This window comes from Arachis ipaensis, chromosome B9, assembly GCF_059453495.1.
Source record: "Arachis ipaensis isolate K30076 ecotype BB chromosome B9, ASM5945349v1, whole genome shotgun sequence".
NCBI lineage: Eukaryota > Viridiplantae > Streptophyta > Magnoliopsida > Fabales > Fabaceae > Arachis > Arachis ipaensis.
This window is the reverse complement of record NC_142444.1, coordinates 48,516,286-48,529,651: the sequence shown is the minus strand read 5'-3', so window position 1 is coordinate 48,529,651 and position 13,366 is coordinate 48,516,286. Positions and strand designations below refer to the sequence as shown.

Genomic DNA, 13,366 nt, shown 5'->3' with positions numbered 1-13,366 from the left:
GTCAATATTTTATTCTGAGCCAATATGGCATTCAGAGTATCAATCTCAAGAACTCCTTTCTTCTGAGCTATCCCATTATTCACAGGATTCCTTTCAGAAGTGTACATGAATTGGTTATTTACAACCATTTCAATGAGTTCTTGAGCTTCTGCAGGCGTCTTCTTCAGATGAAGAGATCCTCCAGCAGAGCTATCCAATGACATCTTGGATAGTTCAGACAGACTATCATAGATAATACCTATGATGTTCCATTCTAAAAGCATGTCAGAAGGGCACCTTCTGATCAATTGCTTGTATCTTTCCCAAGCTTCATAGAGGGATTCACCTTCTTTCTGTCTGAAGGTTTAGACTTCTACTCTAAGCTTGCTTAATTTTTGAGGTGGAAAGAACTTTGCCAAGAAGGCATTGACTAGCTTTTCTCAAGAGTTCAGGCTTTCTTTAGGTTGTGAATCCAACCATGTCCTAGCTCTGTCTCTTACAGCAAAAGGAAAAAGCATAAGTCTGTAGACTTTAGGGTCAACCCCATTGGTCTTGACAGTGTCACAGATTTGTAAGAATGCAGCTAAGAACTGATGAGGATCTTCTAATGGAAGTCCATGAAACTTGCAATTCTGTTGTATTAGAGAAACTAATTGAGGCTTAAGCTCAAAGTTGTTTGCTCCAATGGCAGGGATTGAGATGCTTCTCCCATAGAAGTCGGGAGTAGGTGCAGTAAAGTCACCAAGCACCTTCCTTGCATTATTGGCATTGTTGTTTTCGGCTGCCATGATTTTTTCTTCCTTGAAAAGCTTTGTTAGGCCTTCTAAAGAGAATTGTTCTTTAGCTTCTCTTAGCTTTCTCTTCAAAGTCCTTTCAGGTTGAGGATCAGCTTGAACAAGTATGCCTTTATCTTTGTTCCTGCTCATATGAAAGAGAAGAGAATAAGAAAGTAGGGAATCCTCTATGTCACAGTATAGAGATTCCTTGAGGTGTCAGAGGAAAAAGAAGAATATAAGGAGGAGGTAGATAGAAGAGAATTCGAACATATAAAGAAGAAGGGAGTTCGAATTGCACCTTGAGGAAGAGTGTTAGTCCTTTAAATAGAAGGATGTGAGAAGAGGGGAAGAATTTTCAAAATTAAAGTAAAAGATTTTGAAATAATTAAAAGAAATTTTGAAAGTTTGATTGATGATTTTTGAAAACTAAAATTGGGAAAGAAATTAAGTGATTTTTGAAAAAGATTTTGAAATTAGAAATAAAAAAGATATGATTGAGAGTTAATTTTGACAAAGATGTGATTGAGAAGATATGATTGAGAAGATATGATTGAAAATCAATTTAGAAAAAGAAAGTTTTTAAAATTAAAGTTGGTTACTTGACTAACAAGAAATTAAAAGATATGATTCTTAAAATTTAAAATTTGATCCTTTCTTAATAGGCAAGTAATGACTTGAAAATTTTGAAGTAAATCTTTAATTATAACATGGATTTTTGAAAAAAAATGGAAAGAAATTGATTTTGAAGAGATATGATTGAAAAGATGTGATTTGAAAAAGATTTGATTTTGAAAAATTATGAAGATTTGAAAAAAATCTAAATTAAAAACAAAATCTTCCCTCTAGTGTCATCCTGGCATTAAACGCCCAGAATGGCATCCATTCTGGCGTTTAACGCCCAAAACTCTACCTTTTTGGGCGTTAAACGCCCAGCCAGGTACCCTGGCTGGCGTTTAAACGCCAGTTTTCCTTCTTCACTGGGCGTTTTGAACGCCCAGCTTTTTCTGTTTGATTCCTCTGCTGAATGTTCTGAATCTTCAACTCTCTGTATTATTGACTTGAAAAGACACGATTTTGAAAATATTTTTGAATTTTTAATGATGAGAAACAATCAAAATACAACTAATCTTAGGAAACTCAAATCAAACAATGCATGCAGGACACCAAACTTAAAAATTTTCATATAAGAGACACTAACAAATTGAGAATCCATATGAGAAACAACAAAACACACAAAACAAGAGAATTTAAAGATCAGAGCACTGAAATCATCAAGAACAACTTGAATATCAATGAATAACATATTGCATGTATTCGAAAAATGCAAGAATAAAAACATGCAATTGACACCAAACATGAAATTGAGCTGACTTGGAACGCCGGTTTGGGCCATCAAATCTCGGGTAAAGTATGGACTATTATATATTGCTGGAAAGCCCACGATGTCTATTTTCCAACTCAATTGAGAGCGCACCAATTGGGCTTCTGTAGCTCCAGAAAATCCACTTTGAGTGCAGGGAGGTCAGAATCCAACAGCATCTGCAGTCCTTTTTCAGCCTCTGAATCAGATTTTTGCTCAGGTCCCTCAATTTCAGCAAGAAAATACCTGAAATCACAGAAAAACATACAAACTCATAGTAAAGTCCAGAAAAGTGAATTTTATTTAAAAACTAATAAAAACTAACTAAAATATATTAAAAACATACTAAAAACAATGCCAAAAAGCGTATAAATCATCCGCTCATCAATCACTATGTTCCAAAATACATTCTCGAAGCAAGTTTACCGCAAATTTTTTTTTCAAAATTGGTAGGGTACCCCGAAATTACAGTTTCTTGGGGAAGAAGTCATCATTTTGGCTAAGTACTACACATGCAATGTACTAACTACTAAGAAAAAGATAAATCCATGGGTATTGAAAGGAAGAGATTGTTACCCATGGAGATCGGTCGAACGACCTCCCCACACTTAGAATTTAGCACGATTCTCCGTGCTACCAACAATGCGCAAAGGACGGTCGGGACCGCAACCGTCACTATCCCCTTCATCATAACAACCATCACTTAGGTTTGAGGTGGATGTGAATATTTCGGGTTCCTCCATGCTAGGGGAAACACAACGCAGAAGCTTCTTGATGTAAGTGTATCGGCGTTGGTTGCACCGCTCATATCTATCAATCTTCCGGTGTAGATCTTCTATTCTATGATAGGTGGATCTTTGCTGTGGTCGTGACGATGAGGTGGAAGGAGTAGTAGATGGAAGGGCTATGTCAAGGCTTGGGTTGTTCATGGGAAGATGTAAGTATTTTCCGCTTGGGACCACATCGCCCTTAGCCGGAATTATAGCCTTCGTATCCATGTCTTCCCAAGGAACACCCACAGCAGCAACTAAATCAGATACCAATGCTGGAAATGGCAAATTACCACGGGCGTGGACTTGACCCATCACTTTCTTAACAAGAGGCGGAATGTTCACCGGTCTTTTTGTGAGAACACACCAAACAAGCAAAGCGAGATCCGCCGTGAAGGACGACTTGTGGGTGCTAGGTAGCACATAGTGGGATAGGATCTGGGCCCAAGCTCTCGCTTCTATAGTGAGAAAACGTGCGCCAATGCACTTGGGCCTCATCTGGAGTCGACCATGGGTCCAAAATGTCTCTGGTTCAGCAATGACTCGGAAGATCAAGTCCCAATCAAATCCAAACTTTTCTCGCTGACGTAAGACCTCTTGGTAGCCATCCATGTCACTTGGTACTGGTAAGACATTAAGCACTTGCTGAATAGCCTCTTCTGAAACTGAGACTTGCTTCCGGCGCATGTATACCAATTGAAAAGAGGGAAGATGGTAGTTAGTGTAAAATTCTACCACCCAAGAGAGGTTGACCTCCTGTGGTTTTCTCAGAAGAAACTCTTATCCTCGCTGTTCAATGCGGGGTAGAATACAAGGAGCAACCTTGTCCGGCGGGGCGAGTAGATGCTCAGCATGGTAGTTCTTCTCAACCATGGCGGGTAACACAAGTTCACAGAAGCGATTGGGGAACCTTGAAGAATCCCTTGCCGGTTTGCTCTTCTCGTTCTCGTCAATAGGAGCGGGTTCCTTCGCCTTCTTAGATAGGGGTATGTCTCCTAATGAAGAGTGCGCCTTAGAGTTTGACCTTTGGGGTGCCCTCTTTGTGGCCGGTTTCCTTGAAGCTTTCTCCTTGCCTTTCTTGGTGGCCATCCTGAAAAAGGAAGGGAAAAAGGAAAGCATTAAACCCAAAGAATCATCTCAACAAAAGTATACAAGTGAGAAGTAGTTCCCAAAAGAAATATTGCAACAAAGTAATCATAGAGACATGGGTCACAACACTTGTCATGGGATGCAAGAGGGAGTGAAGCATGCAATATGGCATGAGAAGAATAACCTCAAGCATCCATAACAAAGAGCAAGTCATGTTCAATGAGTGTCTAATTGGCAAGTAATAAGCAAAGTGGATTCAATGCACTTAAAAGAGAGCAAGTGAATGAGAAGGAAGCACCAAAGTGAAGATATATGACTAGAATAAACCAAAATGGCATATGTGCATTACCTCGAACACTTGGCGTGCATTTATCAAGAAATGAGCAATTATGAGATACTCAACCAATTATAAGCTCAAAATGAAATATCAATCATTGATGTGTGGAAAACGATCCAACACAAAACTCACCGGCAAGTGTACCGGGTCGCATCAAGTAATAATAACTCACATGAGTGAGGTCGATCCCACAGGGATTGAAGGATTGAGCAATTTTAGTTTAGTGGTTGATTTAGTCAAGCGAATCAAGTATTGGTTGATTGGTTTGTATTTGACAGAAACTAAATTTCTTGAAATGTAAAGGGAAAGGGGAAATTGCAGTAAATGAAAGAGCAAAGAAAGTAAAAGTGTTGAATCTTAAATTGCAAGTAATGTAAATTGCAGAAACTTAGATTGCAAGAAATGTAAATGACTGAATCTTAAAGTGCAAGAAATGTAAATTGCTTGAATTGTAAAAGGGATTGGGAGTTGGGATCGCAGAATTTAAACAAGAACAAGTGAATTGCAATTAAACAGAAGAGTAGAGGAGTAATTGAATTAAACTAGATCTCAACAGAGAAATAAAAATGCTTTGAGAATTTAAAAACAGAGAATGAGCAATGCTTAATTTGGAGCAAATTTAAAAGAAGTTAAAGATCTCAGGAGTGGAAGAGACTAGATAACAAGTCTAGATCTCAAATCCTTCCTTGATCCAACAAGAACAATTGCAGAAGGAAATGAAAAGTAAATTGCAGAAGTAAATTGCAAAAGTAAATTGCAGAAGAGTAGAAGAAGATGCAGTAAACAGAAATTCAAATTCAATTATGCAGAAGAAGTAAACAAGAGATATCAAGGTGAGATTGAAACAGAAGTTCTTCAATTCTTCACCCAAGATCAAAAGCAAGAAAATAAAAGAGTGCTCAAGCAAGAACAAGAAAGAAGAGAGATCAATTCTCCTTCCAAATTCTCTAGGATCCAAATTCAAAAGTAAAAAGCTCAAAAATGAAATTGAAAGCTAAAAAGGAAAATTCAAAGTAAAGTCTAGAGGTGTCAAAAGGTCCCTAATTACATCAAACTAACTCCTATTTATACACTTTCTATTCTTGGATTTTGGAATTTGGATGGGCTTTTGATTTGGTGAAGAAATGAATTAAGTTGGATTTTTAATTCAATTTTTAGCCCAAATGCACCTCCCAGGGGTAAGCTCGGTTGGAAAAACCAACTGAGCACTCAAGTGTGCTGCCCATGTCATTTTGGTGCGCCTAACCCCTTGGTTGATGTCAATTGCACTAGAGCTCAGTTGGAATTTTGAACTGAGCTCTAGGCCGTGTCTCCTTGTGCGCACAAGGCTTGCTTGGTGTGCTTCCTTTATGCGTGTCATGCTTGCTCCTTGGTGCCTTTGGTCCGTGTCAAAATGTGGGGAGAAGGGGATGTAGTGCTCAGTTGGGAAAACCAACTGAGCTTTCCATGTGTAGCGCCATGTTCTCGTCCTCAATGTCCCAGGTTCGAATCCTGGTGGAAGCAATTGGAGGCTAATTTCCCTTGGATGAGTGGGCGCTCCTCCCTTGTGTTTCCAAGAGCTCCCTTGTTCGAACCTTGGCCCAAGCATTTTAGCTATTTCTTCTTGATTTTTCTTGCAAGCTTGGTGGCACTCCTTCCTTATGTTTCAAAGGATTCCCAAGTTCGAATCCTTGAAGAAGCATTTTAGTTCATTTTCCTTGCAAGCTGAATGGCGTCCCACCCCTTTGGTCCTTGGTTCGATCCTTGGGTGAAGCTCTTTGGCTATTTTCTTCTCATTTTTCTTCCTTGGGTCATGAGTTCGACTCCTTGAGGTTTCACTCCTTGGAAGTTTATCTTGAATTAATTTGGAGAGGTCCCCGATAAAGTTCACTTAGTTAACTGAGCTTTATGCCCTTTCCTTGCTTTCTTTAGTGCTCAGTTAACTATTTGAACTTAGCTTTGTACCTTGCCTTCTCCTTTTATTCCTTGTGAGGCTCATTTCATTTTTCCAACTTAGCCTTCCTTCTTCCTAAATGTTGGCACACTTTTGCTTCCCTTGGGCACACTTTTTGCTTCTTTTGGAACGTCCCTTAGGCCACGCTTTTCTTATTTTCTTCTTTCTTCACCTACAAGTAATCAAATCAACCAATCAAAGTATCACCAAATTCACAAGGTTTATAAATCATTAAAATTCAATTAAATTTAGCTTAAACCTCATGATTTAACATCAATTACATGGTGGTTGTTTGATTTAAAGAAGTCATGCATTTTCATTCCAAATTACTTACTTAGAATGCAAGAAAGTGCATAAAACCTAATAAAAACAAAGAAAAAGGCTAGTAAAGCTAGGCTAAGATGACTTGTCATCAATCATCACACAACATCACTTACTGACAAAGATAATGAAAAACAATCAAGAAGATCTATTAAAGCAAATTAAAATTCAAATTCAACATCCATGGAAAAACAAGAAGAAGGAAAAAGTAAACAAACAAAAACTAAGTAGTAAAAGCATGCAACTAAAAGAGAGACTAAGTGAGTTAACAAGGAACATCTAAGTAAAAGAAGAAATTATGCAAAGAGAGTAAAAGAAGAGACATAGAATAGGTGGAACCTTGAGAAATGTAAAAGAATAAAGTGAAGTTCTCTCTTTGTGAAAATGAGAAGGAGAGAAGAGGTGTAGGGCCACCGGAAGTGGTGGTGGTCGCCAGTAAGTAGCCGGAGACGGTGGTGGTAGATTGTGGAAGAGAAAGAAGAGAAGAGAGGTGATGGAGAAGGAAGGAGAAAGAAATAAGAAAGAGGGTAGGAGAGGGACAGAACAGGGCGCGCCAGCTTTAAAACTGGTTCGCGCAACCGACGTGCGCGCGCACGGTGCGCTAGTGCGTCGGTGAAGGTGGAGCGAGGACAGTAGGAAAGCAGAGATTCCGAGGACAGAGCATATCCGAAACCTCAACCTATTCTCCATTACTGCATAACAAGTATTTATTTCATGTTCTTTTACTTTTTACAATTCAAACTAAGAATCATTACTGATATCCTGTCTAAGAATTACAAGATAACCATAGCTTGCTTCAAGCCGACAATCTCCGTGGGATCGACCCTTACTCACGTAAGGTATTACTTGGATGACCCAGTGCACATGCTGGTTAGTTGTGCGAAATTACAAAAGTGTGATTGTAATTTCGTGCACCACTTACCATAGACGATCCGGAAGGGACTCATCCCTAACGGAGTCTTGTAGGCCGTCCTATACGCTCACAGTGCATCTCCCAATCAGAGGCTCCAATCCTTCCTTTGTGGATTGACCATTTTCTCCAAGATTCTCTTAATCTTCCGGTTGGACACTTTTGCTTGTCCGTTGGTTTGCGGATGATAAGCAGTGGAAACCTTATGCAATACCCTATAGCGCTTGAGCAGTGCCTCTACTTTCCTGTTACAAAAGTGGGATCCTTGGTCGCCCACGATTGCTCGTGGTGACCCAAAACGGCATACAATGTGGTTTCTAAAAAAAGAAATGACGGTATTGGCGTCGTCAAGGCGGGTAGGTATTGCTTCTACCCACTTTGACACGTAGTCAACCGCTAACAGAATATATAGATACCCACTTGAGTTGGGAAACGATCCCATAAAGTCAATGCCCCATACATCAAATATCTCACAGAACAACATAGGTTGCTGAGGCATCTCATCCCTTTGGGACGTGTTTCCCAACTTTTGACACTGATGGCAAGACACACAGAACCGGTTAGCATCCTTGAACAAGGTTGGCCACCAGAATCCACAATCCAACACCTTTTTAGTTGTCCTTTGTGGGCCAAAGTGGCCACCACACTTTTCACACTTTTCACAACTCCGCACAACTAACCAGCAAATGCACTGGATCATCCAAGTAATACCTTACATAAGTAAGGGTCAATCCTACGGAGATTGTTGGCTTGAAGAAATCTATGGTTACCTTGTAAATCTTAGTCAGGAGATTAATTATGATTATCAGTTTGAATTGCGAAAAATAAAAGAGCATGAAATAAATACTTGTTATGCAGCAATGGAGAATATGTTGGAGTTTTGGAGATGCTTTGTCTTCTGAATCTCTGCTTTCCCCCTGTCTTCTTCTTCACGCACGCAAGGTTCCTCCTATGGCAAGCTATGTGTTGGTGGATCACCGTTGTCGTTGTCAATGGCTACCATCCGTTCTCTCAGTGAAAATGGTCCAGGTGCGCTGTCACCGCACGGCTAATCATCTATTAGTTCTCACTCGTGCTGGAATAGGATCCATTGATCCTTTTGCGTCTGTCACTACACCCAACCCTTGTGAGTTTGAAGCTCGTCACAGTCATTCAATCCCTGAATCCTACTCGGAATACCACAGACAAGGTTTAGACTTTCCGGATTCTCAAGAGTGCTGCCAATGGATTCTAGCTTATACCACGAAGATTCTGATTAAGGAATCCAAGAGATACTCATTCAATCGAAGGTAGAACGGGAGTGGTTGTCAGGCACGCGTTCATAGATTGAGAATGCTGATGAGTGTCACGGATCATCACATTCATCATATTGAAGTGCGACTGAACATCCTAGATAGAAACAAGCGTGTTTGAATAGAAAACAGAAATAATTGCATTAATTCATCGAGACACAACAGAGCTCCTTACCCCCAACAATGGAGTTTAGAGACTCATGCCGTCAAAGAGTACAAAGTTCAGATCTAAATTGTCATGAGATACAAAATAAATCTCTAAAATTTGTTTAAATACTAAACTAGTAACCTAGGTTTACAGAAAATGAATAAGCTATGATAGATAGTGCAGAAATCCACTTCTGGGGCCCACTTGGTGTGTGCTGGGGCTGAGACTTGAGCTTTACACGTGTCTAGGCTATTTCTGGAGTTAAACGCCAGGTTGTAACCTGTTTTGGGCGTTTAACTCCAACATGTAACCTGTTTCTGGCGTTTAATGCCAGAATGCAACATGAAACTGGCGTTGAATGCCAGTTTACGTCATTTATCCTTGAGCAAAGTATGGACTATTATATATTTTGGGAAAGCCCTGGATGTTTACTTTCCAACGCAATTGAGAGCGCGCCATTTGGACTCTTGTAGCTCTAGAAAATCCATTTCGAGTGTAGGGAGGTCAGAATCCAACAGCATCTGCAGTCCTTTTTCAGCCTGAATCAGATTTTTGCTCAGCTCCCTCAATTTCAGCCAGAAAATACCTAAAATCATAGAAAAACAAACAAACTCATAGTAAAGTCCAGAAATATGAATTTTGCCTAGAAATTAATAAAAATATACTAAAAACTAACTAAAACATACTAAAAACTACATGAAATTACCCTTAAAAAGCGTATAAAATATCCCCTCATCACAACACCAAACTTAAACTGTTGCTTGTCCCCAAGCAACTAGACAAATAAAATAAGATGAAGAGAAATCAAGAAGCAATAATATCTCAGAGTTTTAAGTGAAGCTCAGATTCTAATCAAATGAGCGGGACTAGTAGCTTTTTGCTTCCGAACAGTTTTGGCATCTCACTTTATCCTTTGAAATTCAGAATGATTGGCATCCATAGGAACTCAGAATTTAGATAGTATTATTGATTCTCCTAGTTTAGTATGTTGATTCTTGAACACAGCTATTTTATGAGTCTTGGCCGTGACCCTAAGCACTTTGTCTTCCAGTATTTCCACCGGATACATAAATGCCACAGACACATAACTGGGTGAACCTTTTTTTTATTGTGACTTAGCTTTGCTGAAGTCCCCAATTAGAGGTGTCTAGAGTTCTTAAGCACACTCTGTTTTTGCTTTGGACCTTGACTTTAACCGCTCAGTCTCAAGTTTTCACTTGACACCTTCACGCCACAAGCACATGGTTAGGGACAACTTAGTTTAGCCGCTTAGGCTAGGATTTTATTCCTTTTAGGCCCTCCTATCCATTAATGCTCAAAGCCTTGGATCCTTTTTACCCTTGTCTTTTGGTTTTAAGGGCTATTGGCTTTTTCTACTGCTCATTCTCTCTCTTTTTTTTTTGCTGCTTTTTCTTGCTTCAAGAATCAATAACATTTCTCTTGTTCATCATTCTTTCAGGAGCCAACAATTTTAACATCCATAAAATTCAATATCAAAAATATGCACTGTTCAGGCATTTATTCAGAAGACAAAAAGTATTGCCACCACATATAGATAATTAGAATTTTTCTTATTAAAAACTCGAAAAATATTGCCTCCTTATAATAAAAATCTTCTATTTTATTCATGTTTGATGGTGATGAGAAAAATAAATTATAGCTTAATTGGAGATAAAATCATAATAGTGATACTAATTACTGCTACTCATATATAACTTCTAAGGTAAATTTCTAATAAGAACAATTATCACAGAGTTAAGGCTAAGATTAGAACTCAACAACCTTGAATTTGGGAGGTGGATGCCTCTTTAGTCTGTGGAGTGCTTAGCCCTTCAAGAGATAGATTCTGGCGCTTCAATTTCTTCAGTTCACGCCCTTGCTCTTCTTGTTCTCTAAGCAGTTTGCAGAGCATGCTGTTTTGATTTTGTTGTTCTTCCTTCAGTTGATCCACAGCTTCTTGCAACTTGGTGACAGATGCTTCTAGGCGCTCCTAGTATTCAATATGAGGGATTTCTGGGAGGAACTCCTGTGATCTCCTCTTGATGGGTTCGTCCTGCACTTGTTGTCCTTCCATAGACTTTTTGGTGATTGGTAGCTCAACTGGGATGTACTCATCCACTCCCATTTTTATAACCGCATCTTTACATAAAAGAGAGACCAAGCTTGGATAAGCCAATCTGGCATCTTTGGAGTTCTTGTTTGCAATCTTGTAAAGCTCACAAGCAATTAGCTGATGAACTTCCACTTCCTTTTCCAGCATAATGCAATGAATCATCACTGCTCTTTTGATGGTGACCTCGGAGCGGTTGCTAGTGGGCAATATAGAGCGCCCAATAAAGTCCAGCAGCCTCTGGCGACTGGTTTGAGATCTCTTCTTTGGAGTTGGTTCGGGGCACCCTTTGTGTTGGTTGTCCATTTAGCTCCAGGGAGACATATGTCCTCTAGGATCTTGTCCAAGTTTAGGTTTGATCTCATCATTCTCCTATTAAAGGAGTCTGGGTCATCTTCAGTTGAGGCAGCTTGAAGATCTCCCTTATTTTGTCAGGGTGGGTGTGAACAATCTTCCCTCTGACCAGAGTTCTATAGTCATAGAATGCGGTTCCCGCTATTCTCTGCCTGTCCGTCTGCCACAGATTTGCGTAGAATTCCTGAACCATATTTCTTCCCACCTTTGTTTCAAGATTAGCTAGGACTTTCCAGCTCCTGTTTCGGATTTGCTCTTGGATCTCCGGATATTCGTCTTCTTTCAGATCGAATTTAACTTCTGGGATCACTGACCTTAGACCCATTATTTTGTAGTAATGGTCTAAATGTTCTTTGGTTAAGAACTTCCCTTGATTCCAAAGTGGTTTTGGAATATTCTCTTTCTTGCCTCTTGAGTTGGTTTGTTTTCCCTTATGAGCCATGATCTTAGTGGGTATTGGCTTAGTGATCACGGATAAACACACCAAACTTAGAGGTTTGCTTGTCCTCAAGCAAAAGAAAAAAAAGGAGAGGGATATAAGGAGATCCAAGTCCGAATTATGGAGGTGGGGGGGAGGCCGAACTAGGATTTAAAGGGGAGCGGGTGGGTTTTCGAAAATTTTGAAGAAGATATGATAAAAGATATGATTTGTAAAAGATAAGTATGATAGGAAAAGGATGCAGTTTAAAATTTAAAAGATATGAATAATATGAAAGATATTTGAAAAATATAACTTTATTTTGAAAAAGATGTTGTGAAGATTTGAAAAAGATATTGATTAGTTGAAAAGATTGTAGAAGGAAAAGAGATAGATTTGTTTTTAAAAGGATTTGAAAATAATTTGAAGAGGATAAAAAAAGGGTTTATGAATTAAGATACATTTGATATCTTTTTGAAAAAGGATTTGAAAAATTAGGATTTGTAACATGTTTGTGCAAAAAATCATGAATTGAAACATAAAAAATGGAACAAATTTGAATTGAAGACGAAATTGCCTACTCCCCACAATCCTGGCGTTAAACGCCCAACTGCTGCATGTTTAGGGCATTTAACGCCCAATTGGTGCTTGATCTGGGCGTTTAACGCCCAGCTGTTGCTTCCAGCTGGCGTTAAATGCCAGAAACTCCTTTGTCATTGGGCGTTTTTCTGAACGCCCAGGATGCTGTAAATCTGGCGTTAAACGCCCAGAAGCTACTTCTTTCTGGCGTTTAACGCCCAGATGGCTATCTCTACTGGCGTTAAACGCCCAGTAGATGCTCCTTTTGGGCGTTTAACGCCCAATTGTGCCTTTTACTGGCGTTTTCTTGCCAGTGAGCTCCTTTTTCCTGTTTTGTGCTCTGAATCCTTCTGTAGCCCTGTGAACTTAGGCAATTGATTCTTTACCTTGTTAATATTGAATTTATATGCTTTAAAAATAAATAAAATGAAGAATAGAATAAGATAAAATAACAGAAAGAGTTTTGCTAATGGCTGGGTTGCCTCCTAGCAAGCGCTTCTTTATTGTCTTTAGCTGGACCTTGCTGAGCTTTTTAATCTAGCCTCAGCCTTGAGCATTCTTGCTCAACATTGCCTTCAAGATAATGTTTGATTCTCTATCCATTAACAATGAACTTCTTATTAGAATCAATGTCTTGAAGCTCCACATAGCCATATGGTGACACACTTGTAATCACATATGGTCCCCTCCACCGGGATTTCAGTTTCCCGGGGAATAGCCTGAGCCTAAAGTTAAATAGCAGAACCTTCTGTCCTGGTTCAAAGACTCTAGATGATAGCTTTCTGTCATGCCAACTTTTTGCTTTCTCTTTGTAAAGCTTGGCATTTTCGAAAGCAGTGAGTCTGAATTCCTCTAGCTCATTCAACTGGAGCAATCTTTTTTCTCCAGCTAATTTGGCATCAAAGTTTAGGAATCTGGTTGCCCAGTAGGCTTTGTATTCCAGTTCCACGGGCAGATGACAGGCCTTACCATACACAAGCTAGTATGGAG

At 39.3% G+C, this 13,366-nt stretch overlaps 1 non-coding gene across 1 annotated transcript; it reads left to right on the top strand.

Annotated features, from left to right (window-relative positions):
• Positions 1 to 257: 257 nt before the first annotated feature.
• Positions 258 to 365, top strand: LOC148544578 (small nucleolar RNA R71). The gene has a single exon (XR_015902045.1). It is a non-coding gene; the product is annotated as a small nucleolar RNA R71 (small nucleolar RNA).
• Positions 366 to 13,366: the final 13,001 nt, after the last annotated feature.